The sequence below is a fragment of the Armigeres subalbatus genome, chromosome 3 (genome assembly GCF_024139115.2).
Source record: "Armigeres subalbatus isolate Guangzhou_Male chromosome 3, GZ_Asu_2, whole genome shotgun sequence".
NCBI classification, from domain to species: Eukaryota; Metazoa; Arthropoda; class Insecta; order Diptera; family Culicidae; genus Armigeres; species Armigeres subalbatus.
The window spans coordinates 283,206,444-283,219,823 of NC_085141.1; the positions used below are offsets into that span (position 1 = coordinate 283,206,444).

Consider the following 13,380-nt stretch of genomic DNA (forward strand, 5'->3'; position numbering starts at 1 on the left):
ACGGGTTTCGAAGAGACTCGAGAATGCCCCTGAAACTCGAACTACGCACATCACCCGATCCATCGTCGCCTTGATCAACCGTATCAGTTTATCCGGAAATCCGTTTTCGTGCATTAGCTGCCATAGCTGGTCCCGATCGATTGTATCATATGCGGCTTTGAAGTCGATAAATAGATGATGTGTGGGCACGTTGTATTCGCGGCATTTCTGCAATACCTGACGTATGGCGAACACCTGGTCTGTGGTAGAGCGTTCACCCATAAATCCCGCCTGGTACTGCCCACGAACTCTCTTGCAATTGGTGTTAGTCGACGGCATAAAATTTGGGAGAGTACCTTGTAGGCGGCGTTCAGCAATGTGATTGCGCGGTAGTTGCTACAATCCAGCTTATCGCCCTTTTTGTAGATGGGACACACGACACCTTCCATCCACTCCTGCGGCAGAACCTCATCCTCCCAAACCTTGGTAATCACCCAGTGCAGCGCATTAGCCAGTGCTTCACCACCGTGTTTAAACAGCTCTCCTGGTAGTTTGTCAGCTCCAGGGGCTTTGTTGTTTTTCAGCCGGCCGATCTCCTCCTGGATTTCCTGGAGATTCGGAGCCGGAAGTCGCATGTCCTGCGCGCGTGCTCCTAGGTTCATTACCATACCGCCACCGTTGTCTGCCATATCGCCATTCAGGTGCTCTTCGTAGTGCTGCCGCCACCTTTGGATCACCTCACGCTCGTTCGTAAGAAGGTTCCCGTTTATGTCCTTACACATATCGGGCTGTGGCACGTGGCCCTTACGTGAACGGTTCAACTTCTCATAGAACTTTCGTGCGTTATTAGCGCGGTACAGTTCATCCGTCTCTTCACGGTCTCGATCTTCCTGCTGGCGCTTTTTCCTCCGGAAAATCGAGTTTTGTCTGTTCCGCGCCCGTTTGTATCGTGCCTCGTTCGCCCTCGTGCGGTGTTGCAGCAATCTCGCCCATGCTGCATTCTTCTCCTCAACTAACTGCTCACATTCGCCGTCATACCAGTCGTTTCTCTGATCCGGAGCCACCGTGCCTAGTGCAGCGGTTGCGGTGCTTCCAATGGCGGATCGAATATCTCTCCAGCCATCTTCAAGAGATGCTGCGCCTAGCTGCTCTTCCGTTGGGAGTGCCACTTCCAGCTGCTGCGCGTAGTCTTGGGCTAGTCTACCGTCTTGTAGCCGCCCAATGTTAAGCCGCGGCGGACGACTCCGACGCGTGTTGATCACCGTCGAGAGTTTTGAGCGCAGACATACTGCGACGAGGTAGTGGTCGGATTCAATATTCGCACTGCGGTAAGTGCGTACGTTCGTGATGTCGGAGAAGAATTTACCGTCGATTAGAACGTGGTCGATTTGGTTTTCCGTTACTTGATTAGGTGATTTCCATGTGGTCTTGTGGATATTCTTACGGGGGAAGAAAGTGCTTCGGACTACCATTCCACGGGAGGCTGCAAAGTTTATGCATCGTTGGCCGTTGTCGTTCGATACGGTATGCAGACTATTCGGTCCGATGACCGGTCTATACATTTCCTCCCTTCCTACCTGAGCGTTCATGTCACCGATGACGATTTTGACGTCCCGCAGTGGGCATCCATCGTATGTCTGCTCCAGCTGCGCATAGAACGCTTCTTTCTCGTCGTCGGATCTCCCTTCGTGTGGGCAGTGCACGTTGATGATGCTATAGTTGAAGAAACGGCCTTTTATCCTCAGCTTGCACCCACTTGCGTTGATTGGCTGCCACCCAATAACGCGTTGGCGCATCTCGCCCATCACTATGAAGCCGGTTCCCAGGTCGTTGGTGGTGCCACAGCTTTGGTAGAAGGTAGCCGCTCGATGCCCGTTTTTCCACACTTTCTGTCCTGTCCAGCAAATTTCCTGTAGCGCTACGACGTCGAAGCTACGGTGATGTAATTCATCGTAGATTATCCTGCCGCAACCTGCGAAGCCTAGCGACTTGCAGTTCCATGTTCCAAGCTTCCAATTGTGATCCATTATTCGTCGCCTGGGTCGTTGCCGATTGTATCGAGTCGTATTGTCCGTAATGGTTGTTTTAAAGGCGGCTTATTGGACCTGCGTAAACCTCCTCGTCGGAGGGCCGTCTGGCCAGGTATGTTTAGCGTCCTACCTAACACCAGGGTTTGGACTTGTGCCTTTGAGCGGCACACGGTCGCTTTGGCGGAGCCTACTTGCGGATTCATGCAGCTTTTTATAGAGGTTTAACAGGGCCCACTGTCAAACCCCACCACATCCTAGGCAGGCGCCGCAACTCGCAGATGGCCTGGGGAGGGATCGTCAAGCCCTTGGACATAGTCCCTGCTGCCCCTGAAACACATCTGGTCAAAAATTTTATTTGGTCGTTTAGCCAAACAGGACCTTTGGCAGAAAAAGTCGTTTAACCGAATTGGTCAAAACCGAAAAAGGGCATCATAAACGACCCAACGATTATTATCGTCTGATGCAAATGACATTTTCAGCCATATGACCTGTTTAGTGAAACGACATTTCGACCATTCGGCATTTTTAGCCAAATGGTTTGTTAGACCAAAAGACTTTTTTAGCCACATGACCAGACCGAATGACGCTTTCGACCAAATGGCATTTTCCTCTAAACCGTTTCTGGCCTAATAACCGTTTAGTTTCAAATCGGTCAAATGGAATTCGGCTAGATGACTTTCGGCCTAACGTGTTGCTCGACCTAGTGGTATTCGGTCAAATAACATTAAGCCAAATGACTTTCGGCCTAACAACGACCCTTCTCTTTAACAACCGGTAGCTATGTAAGTGTCGCCAAGTGGATAGAAAAAGAACACTCTATATAATAATGAAGTTGACGTTTTCAACCAGAAACCAATGTCTCTCATGTGAGTTTTCTTCCATCAGAATAATTTGCTTGCATACTTTACCTGCCATACCTGTTGGTATTTTGATTTTGTTTCAATATAATGTATTTTCAGACTGTGATTCTTCACAGCAAATAGTTTTGAAAATTCATTGACTGAATTTTACAAGCAAGCACAGTTTAAATTTATTTCGATTTAAAAAAACCTGCAAGATCGATTGATTGTTTCGTTTATTTGCATGCTCCAAATATGTGCATGAAAATACATTTAAAATCAAAACATATTTTATCTGTGTTTTTACACCGTGCGAATTCTTGTATTATGAAAATTCAATGGCAAAGTATCTGCCTTCAGTGTCTCGTACTTGACTCGGCGTCAAGTAATAGGCACTGGAGGCGATCTTACAGTCGAGGTCGAATGCTTATCGTAACGTAAAATTTGACGCAATCCAGTATTTTGCGCTCGATGATGGCGGCGTAAGACTTTCAAGAGGTAGAAAACATTGGATCTCATCTAGTTAGGCCAGAATTCGGAAAATGTGCATTTTAGTGAGTTTTGTTTTAGAATGCAGAAAAACAGAGGAAATCTAGACCAACATTTGAAAAGGACGTAACAGCCAAATTTTATTCCTTCTGATTCTTTGTCCACGTATATATGTAGACGAAGAATCAAAAGGAATAAATTTTGGCTGTTACGCCCTTTTCAAATGTTGGTCTAGAAATCATGTTCACATTTTATTTATTTATTGAGGGTTCGAGTCGATATAAACTTATTAATTGAGTAATTCAATCGGTGTTGACATCGATGTTTTCATGGATGAACATCATTGCCAAACCGTTGAGACGCTCCTCTCCTATAGTGTTGCGTAAATAGATTTTAATTAAATAGATTAGATATGATTTAAGATGCTTGAGAGTTGAAAACGACCTCTCAGGGGTAGAGGTTGTAACTGGGGTTGTGGCCATGTGGCAACAAACTGTAAATTGTTGGTATAAGCTCCTTTTTGCAACAATGCATTCCTTCAATGGCATTTTGGGGTTTATGGGTAGTCACTAACTGCTGCCAAAGAATTACTTCGCCAAGGATTCCATCAGGATGTTCAATATCATAAAACACGGCCAGCTTAGTCACAGATTCCAAAACATTCAACCTTTCTGCATATTGCATCAATAGCACTTGAAAAGGAGTCAAAATTTTCTCACGCTGCACAAATTTTTGTTGTAACGAAACAGCGGTGTTTTCCAGAAATGGCTTGAACAGAAAATTCAAAAAATAGTTCTCCAGTGATTCTGATTCGATATAGGGTAAAATGCCCAATAGTGGACCCCCTAGTAGCGAAATTTAGCTCTTCCTGGCATAAGGAGTGGAAATTTTCAAAATATTAATTTGGCGTGATATCTAATATCAAGCTCTGTATTTCCTCTTCACGATACATACATAAAACACTCAAATACTCGACGTTATTCTTTGAAATTAACATTGTAAAGTTGGACTAAATTTGCCCTATAGTAGACCCCCTGGGAAATTGCTTCCCTATAGTCGACACTGCATTTGATCTTCATGTTTCGTTTCGGGACGTTCTTCTTCCCTATTATGGACCCCTCAAAATATTCCTATAATGGACACTCTCGTGTTTATTTTCTAAAAAATTGTAAAACATTAACTAATTTTACTTTTCATAGCATTTTCAATGCATGTAATAAAATCATAGTTTCTGATATAGGAACCTCGAGTTCTGCACACAACATTACTGTCTTTTCATAGATCTCGTGGAAATGCTTTCCCGCATCTTCTCCAATATCAAGTAGAGACTTCCTGACTGTCATTGCTGATTTCACGGCAACCGTTAAATTCAGTTCCTTGCTCTGCAGGTATATGTCTAATGGAAGGGTAATCTCGAATACGAAGTCAACCGTCATCAGTGTCAGATCCCGGTTTTCCCAGATCGCTATGCTCCAACATCCTCGGTGGAAGAAATTCAAGCTTCCAGAAATTTCCAGTTAAGTGAGTCAAATAGGCCCCGGTTCCGTATCTCTATGTGCTATCCGAAGCAATCGCGTTTCATAATCGTTTCAATATTGAGTGGTTTTCAATAAAAATTATAAAAACTGTACTCTCATTTACTTTTATTTTTCCGATCATCAGAAAAAATATAAACAAATGAATATAACCTAGAAACCATCCATCAAATCCAAAATAAATCCAAAAAAAAGTAATAAAGCTAACTTATACTAGAGAACGATTTTTTCAAAGTTATACTATCTCGGTATAGTTGGATCGAATACGAGTTTGGGGTCAACCAGGCGAATAGCCATTTAGAATGATTTTTAAGCAATTTAGTATAAATTTATTTCTGAGTGTAGGCTGCCTCTGAATCGGTCGAAGAAAGCATTAGGGTGATTCAAACAACCGATTTTCTCCACCACGAGCATTCGATTCTGTTCTCCGAAAATTTGAGCGGATTTCTATAAAAACTGATTCAGACTGTCTCAATCGCTACAATGACGCAGCAAGTAGTTTTAAAACCATTTTTTTTCTCTAGATTGTGTGTGTGCTCCCGGAATATAAGTTTAAGAGGGGACAAAGATTGACATCAAACAACTACATTGAAAATCCGTATTTTTTGAATGAGTGTGTTGCACTACCACAATCACAAATTTTCGAAGGACAGAAAGAGACAGACAACACACCATCGGTGGTAAATCATTCAGAAAGTTCTTTTTATCGCCGAACTTTCCTTGAGCCTTAAAGTGAAATAGTAAAAAAATCAGGTAAATTTTAGGTAAACATAGAGAAAAGCAAAATAGAAATATGCTAGCGTCTCCTGTAGGCCACCTGACGGAAGGGCAGTGGAGTAGTGCGGAAGACAAAATGATGGGCACAACAAGTAGAAAAACCAAAGATTGCTACCCAACAAACATTGTAGGCTAGAAAAAGAGCTTATTTTGTTGGAATTGAGCTTCAGCTAAAAACTAGCTTGTGCCGGTACAGTTAAAAAAAATGTGCCGAAATTTTTTTGGATTTTGGTTCGATTTAGATTAGATTTGGATTGTTTTTTTTTCTTTATTTATGTGAATTTTGATATTTGGATCAGTTCTTCACCTAATTTGGATTGGATTTAGATTTGGATTGAGTTTAGATTACAGGGTGTTCAATAAGTTCGAATACAAAAAATGTTTAAAAATTGAAATTAAATTATTTCTTTTCCCGGTTGCATTCCATTGGAAGTATTGTTTATACGGAACGTTCGTAAATTTTTTTTGGAATGACCTCTATTTTGTACTTCTTCACGAGCTTCAAACGTTTCTAAAACCCATCGCAAGCGGCACGCACGATCTGCATGGGCATTTCGTTCTAGATTTTGAGAATTACGTCTTGAACTGGTCCAAGTTACTGACCTTGTATTCGTACAGCTTTAACATAATAAAAGACCAAACAAAAAAGTTAAAAGGGTTCAAATCCGGGAAGCTGGGAGGTCGCAATGTTTTGTCCAAAAAGTCGATGAATTGTCCCCATATTAGGCTAAAATCGCAATTTTCGTATATAAAGGGTTATCGTCCTATTGAAACACGTTGGGCTCATATCCGTCTTAGCACCCGGCCACTGGAGGCATTAATCGTCCTCAAAACCTCAGTTTTGTAGTACGCCGCAATGATTTAGACCTTCAAAAACTGCTATTTATGATGCCCCAATCCATTTTCAACGCGCGTAATAAACAAACAACAAGTGACAGAATGTCAACACCACACACATCCAATAGCGTATATATACCGCTAACGCTGACACCAATACTAGTACAGAATATGTACATTGGGCTTACAAACACAATGATCAAACATTTGTATTCGAACTTATTCAATTGGCGGATTGGCGATATGGCAGACAACGGTGGCGGTATGGTAATGAACCTAGGAGCACGCGCGCAGGACATGCGACTTCCAGCTCCGAATCTCCAGGAAATCCAGGAGGAGATCGGCCGGCTGAAAAACAACAAAGCCCCTGGAGTTGACCAACTACCAGGAGAGCTGTTTAAACACGGTGGTGAGGTACTGGTTAGAGCGCTGCACTGGGTGATTACCAAGGTTTGGGAGGATGAGGTTCTGCCGCAGGAGTGGATGGAAGGTGTCGTGTGTCCCATCTACAAAAAGGGCGATAAGCTGGATTGTAGCAACTACCGCGCAATCACATTGCTGAACGCCGCCTACAAGGTACTCTCCCAAATTTTATTCCGCCGACTAACACCAATTGCAAGAGAGTTCGTGGGGCAGTACCAGGCGGGATTTATGGGTGAACGCTCTACCACAGACCAGGTGTTCGCCATACGTCAGGTATTGCAGAAATGCCGCGAATACAACGTGCCCACACATCATCTATTTATCGACTTCAAAGCCGCATATAATACAATCGATCAGGACAAGCTATGGCAGCAAATGCACGAAAACGGGTTTCCGGATAAACTGATACGGTTGATCAAGGCGACGATGGATCGGGTGATGTGCGTAGTTCGAGTTTCAGGGGCATTCTCGAGTCCCTTCGAAACGCGTAGAGGGTTACGGCAAGGTGATGGTCTTTCGTGTCTGCTATTCAACATCGCTTTGGAAGGGAGTAATACGAAGGGCAGGGATTGACACGAGTGGTACGATTTTCACGAAGTCCGTCCAGTTATTTGGTTTCGCCGACGACATTGATATCATGGCACGTAACTTTGAGAGGATGGAGGAAGCCTACATCAGACTGAAAAGCGAAGCTAAACGGATTGGACTAGTCATCAAAACGTCGAAGACGAAGTACATGATAGGAAGAGGCTCAAGAGAGGTCAATGTAAGCCACCCACCACGAGTTTCTATCGGTGGTGACGAAATCGAGGTGGTTGAAGAATTCGTGTACTTGGGCTCACTGGTGACCGCCGATAACGATACCAGCAGAGAAATTTGGAGGCGCATAGTGGCTGGAAATCGTACGTACTTTGGACTCCGTAAGACGCTCCGATCGAATAGAGTTCGCCATCGTACCAAACTGACTATCTACAAAACGCTTATAAGACCGGTAGTTCTCTACGGACACGAGACCTGGACGATGCTCGTGGAGGACCAACGCGCACTGGGAGTTTTTGAAAGGAAAGTGTTGCGTACCATCTATGGTGGAGTGCAGATGGCGGACGGTACGTGGAGGAGGCGAATGAACCACGAGTTGCATCAGCTGTTGGGAGAACCATCCATCGTTCACACCGCGAAAATCGGAAGACTGCGGTGGGCCGGGCACGTAGCCAGAATGTCGGACAGTAATCCGGTGAAAATGGTTCTCGACAACGATCCGACGGGAACAAGATGGCGAGGTGCACAGCGGGCAAGGTGGATAGATCAGGTGGAGGACGATTTGCGGACCCTCCGCAGACTGCGTGGTTGGCGAAGTGCAGCCATGGACCGAGCTGAATGGAGAAGACTTTTATGTGCAGCACAGGCCACTCCGGCCTTAGTCTGATAATAAATAAATAAGATATGGATTGGATTTGAAATTTGTTTTGAATAATATTCAAATTTTGATTGGATTTGGACTGGATTTGGATATGTTCTGGATTTGGTTTGGATTGGATTTGGATTGGATTTGGATTGAAATTAGATTGGATTTGGACTGGATTTGGATTCAATATAGGTTTGATTTGAATTTGGATAGATTTAGAATTGGATTTGGATTGGTTATTTATCGGTTTTTCGGTTTGATTGTAAAATTCAAATATTTCCTCTCGTGGATTGAGTAATTGCATAGAATTTTTAAGTTTCAATTGGACAATAAAACACAGTATTGTTGAATTAAATGATGTGAATTATATTGTTTCATAGATCTACAAGATATGGCTTTAAGCTTGTTCTACGTTTCTGGATCTGGAGAGTTGAGGAGGAGAAGAATGTAGTAGATAAGATCAGGTCTAAAAATATTGTAAAAATGATTCACTTAGAAACATTGTGATATTCGCAATCAATTAAGTTCAAATCAAATTTGAAAAAAAATTCGCCATACTTATTTGAGCCACCCTAGCATATATGTATGTAATAATATATACCCGATTCTGTTTTTGAACAGATTTCCTTCTCGGAACGCATTTTAGCAAATTAGCCCAAATAAAATATTGTTTTTCTTATAATAACTTTCTTTTCTCGTAAATGCCTTAAATGCGATAACCTATTATATGAGCCTTGGCAACAGAACTTTTCAAGCGTCGTTTTTTTTTCTTAGACACCCTGCTCTACATATTGTACACAGTAGAAAATAAGCACGTCGATTTAAACTATTCTGCGTTTGAATTTGCACAACTTCATAATCCCATCAATATCAATACCTGAGCTATTCGAATTTAAAGAACACCACTTCCTCATCACCAAAACCAACATCCAATCATAGCGATTGTAAATTTGGAAATGCAATGTATAGAACAGTTAAATCGAGCGTTTATTATAATAACAAATATTTGTCAGGTTTATTCGGATACCTATCAAACCTATTAGAAATCGACTTGGATATCAAGCTGACTAGACAATTATTTGTTATTTTGACAAACAGTGTACTGATAGCTTAACTGTTGTCCAATTCTTCGCCATTTGTTATGGTACCGTCGTTCGGGTGACATTGGACCTAGGGGGTAAGATAGGGCCAAAAACGAAAAATGTTTCAACTCCTAATATCTCAGAAACTGTTTCGAATTTTGATCAAAACTTCAAACGGTTAGAAATTATAGTAAAATTCACGTCTAGGAAATCACAAAACAAATTCCAAGAACTTATTGTTCTCGTTCCATAATGCTTGGAATTTGAATGTAAAACTATTGATAGAATGAACCCGTTTTAAAATAGTGTCAGTAATGCCCCGCACATCAATTACATAACTAGTTTTAAGATCGATGGATACCTGGTTATCATGTTACGATAATCTGTTGTTGTTTTATCGAATTTTATGAATATTTATATAGCGGTTCTGGTTTTTCGTAGCAACGAGCAATGCACGCTGAAAAGGGGTGAGATTGGGCCAAGCCTTTGGTTGATTTGCCATACATAGTTGGTAAGAGCCGTAATGAGAATGGGCCAATAAGGTACCAGTCAAAACGATTAATGCAAGAGATGGCGTTTTTCAATGGTAGTAAAATCGAAATTTCATCACTATTAGACTACTAATCAGTGCAAACTAAGTGCAGGAGATAATCTTTTCACCTCATACTTCATTCCTTATCACTACTTTCTTCAAAAACACCACCATTTTCCATAAATTTGCAAAATACTTGATTTTCCCATACATTTTATCGATTTCCAACTACCATTCTTCCATGAGCTCATGGTGGAAAATGTGAAAATCTCAGAACATAGAGTAGCAGGCTTAACAACACAGATAGAAACGCCGGTATCGCAATTCAGTGACGACTGACGAGTACCGTAAACATGGTGCACGGAAGGTTGTTGTCTACACTTTTTACGGCTGCTGCTGCACCTTGGAAGTAAATGTCATCAAGATAAACAGTCGGTCCCTTATTTTAAACAACATATAACTTTGAGGAATTTCCCCCATTTATTATTTTTTCCCCACACAGTGATAAATTCATTGTTCAAGCTTCTACCAAACTAATTAAAACACGATAACCATGTTAACTTCTAGAGCTTTGTAACATTTATTTGGAGCATACCACATTTTGGCCCAATGACACCCCCGTTGGCGGTACGTCATCGCCACTTTAGCATCCCATGGGACATCGTAATACAAGTTTGTTTTGACTGGGTATTTTCTGCTGCTACAAAAATTATAAGTTCTGGCATAAAATTTTGTCAGTTTCAAACCTTGGTATTTCCAGTAAATCTATGAAAACAATAAATGCTAATCAATTATTTGTAAAACAAATTACCTTAATAATATAGCTCAGCAATTTTCAAAACAGCGACGCAAAACTTGTTTACATCAACCACATTTAAGCGTAGACATCTATTTTCGGACGCCCTAAAATAGCAATGCTCGTGTATTCAAATGTCATTGTTTTAACAGCAACATATTCACATGTTCTCCGCCTCATTAACACCACCTAAACAGTTCAATAACTCATCTTATGACTTTCGAGCCCCTTGGTTCGCATCACCGCAGCAGCAGCTTTGTTTGTACAAAATCGCGCACACAAAATCGAAATGATTGACAAGCCTCCCACCTGTTAGCCACAGCAAGTTTCCATCGTTTTCTGTCACCTGTGCTCAACTTTTGTTTTAGTGCTCTTCCTAATCTTCCCGACTGACCCAAGTTCACGGTATCTCCAATTCACACCCTCTTCCACTGAAGGTCGGAAGGTGGTCGGAAGCGTCGTTGGCGGGCCGGTTGGCGTTGAGAACGCGGGACGAAAGCACGCGCTATTCAAAACACACAGGCGAAGGCGCTAAGCCACTAAGATAAGCAACGCTGCCGCCGCCGCCGGTCGTGTCGGCTGCTTCTCGAAGCGATTTGTGCTGTTGTTATTTATTTCACTTTTGAATTATCGCGACAAGTCAGCTGCCCGCACAATCCATTGGGATCCAATTCAATCACTAAAGCACACTAGTTCACGGATTTTTTGAATGCACTGAACATCGGTTCTGAAGCAAAATGAGGTGCTGTTGTAAGAAATGTGGACTGGATTAAAAAGGAGCGCTATATCAGATGTTTTCAGAGATTTGAAATATTACAATTTAAAGAAATATCGATCTGTTTAATTTCCTTAGCTTAACTTGAATTAAATCGGAATAAGTACTTGATCTACACGCAGAAAAATCAAACTTGAATTCAAACGCGTTCATTTTGCATTCGAATTAAAAAGAACTGATCTTGTGAACGTAGAACTTAAGTAGTCACTCGACTACGAGCTTTTCACGTTGATAAAACTCATTTTGGGATCCTTTTTATGAATGGTATTTTCAACGCTCGATGACTTATGTGGTATCTATAGTGATCTCCTTTACTGGCAACTATTCTTTGGGCATTTCCATAGTTATTATAATTTATATTCATGACGATCCTATTTACCATTGAGGCAATCAGTCAAATATCAAATTTCATGAGTTCTTTATGCTTCTTGAAATATCATGAGTTCTTTATACTCACGAAACAAAATGGGATTCCCGCTAAACCAAGAACTGTCCGTAGTCCGCTGGGCTACGATGATGTCATGGACAATTCACTCATATGCGGTATCAGTTTATGATTGATACTTCTCGTGATGCATAAATAATCGTGACTGTATTTCGAGATAAAAAGTGAACTTTGTTTTATTCTCTTTGGATTCAAATACTTCACCTCCGTGCTATTTTTTTAACCAACTTAAAAATGCAACCAACATAAAAAAAATGTTTTCGTAATTAAAATTCAGGTAACTTTTTTTTTATCCTTTCTAATTTCTTTGTATTGGTAGAAAAGTTTGGCAAAATGTTTTACACGCGCTTTGCAATAAAAACAATGTGTATAACGTTTGCTTTAATGGTAATTGAACGAGAATTATAAGTGAATTAAGAGTGTCTTTGTGAAATATGAGCAAACTAATTTATCCGAAATCGCGAAAATTATAATTTTCAGGTACCAACGCCGTTTGTAATAGTACTTGAAGTAGCAAAGAAAATCACCCACATTTCGTTGAGATCTTCGACTCAATGAAAATACACTTCTCAGATATTTCTCGTGACCCTTGTGACTAGCTGTCATAGGCTTTACAATTTATAGGATATTCTGTGACTTCTAACTTCCAATTATTTGTCGGCATTTTGTAGTGCAATACCGCTCTGATTTATCTTTTTCAAGCCATCAACATTTCTGGAATAAGCACACATTTTTCTTCAGAAGCGTAGAACAAACATATACATAGGAATATTCACGATTTCCACCGCATTCTGCAAACTAGTGTTATTGCTTTTAGGTCACCATCGAGTGTTGACGCAGATGACAACGATTACTGCAATCTTCACATTGAGACCGATCTGTTTCACAATGCGATTTTGTAATTATTCTGCGGTAGGAGCGAATCACAACAACCGGCGCGGCGCGACGTCGATGACGGCTCTGTCGACAGCAGAGTTCGAACGCGATGAAAATCTGCTCCCCGTGTTGGTCAGTGCGCGGTGGCGACCGACGACCGAACGCTTGCTGATTCGTCTTCGCCGTTGGACGCGCGAGTGCGAACTGACGACGGCGTCGGCAGATGAAACCGTCGGAAGTGGCTTGCGATTGCATGCTAACGATTCACGGTAGCGCGCGGTATAGCTAAAACTACATTGATTTCGACTGCTCGTCGCTTGGGAAGCTAATAAACGGTAGGACCATCTACTGAAAGGGTTGTAGCGACTGGCGGGTGTGTTTATGGAGGTGCATGATAGTTTGTTTCAGCCAACCGTGACCAGTGCAAAAGTCATCAGCTAGTGCTAGATGATGTGTCGAGTATACATACCTAAATGCATTATAGAGCAGATGGAGCTGTGTAGCATGAATAAATAATTGGTAATAATACAGGCGATAGTAATTTCCAGTCTGCAAATATG

At 41.6% G+C, this 13,380-nt stretch overlaps 1 protein-coding gene across 6 annotated transcripts in view; it reads right to left on the bottom strand.

The window, feature by feature from the left end:
- The window catches only part of LOC134224678 (adenylate cyclase type 2), a 271,530-nt gene extending 258,518 nt beyond the window's left edge, over nucleotides 1–13,012 (bottom strand). Inside the window, exons 1-2 of one of the 6 annotated variants that reach the window (XM_062704179.1) lie at nucleotides 12,767–13,012; nucleotides 10,740–10,913 (exon numbers count right to left, since the gene is read on the bottom strand). The gene's annotated coding sequence lies outside the window, so the exon portion shown is untranslated. Of the gene's footprint in view, nucleotides 1–10,739; nucleotides 11,470–12,706 lie in introns of those variants that run through there. The other 5 variants (XM_062704174.1, XM_062704175.1, XM_062704178.1 and 2 more) reach the window with 5 other exon arrangements.
- Between the last annotated feature and the right edge of the window lie 368 nt (nucleotides 13,013–13,380).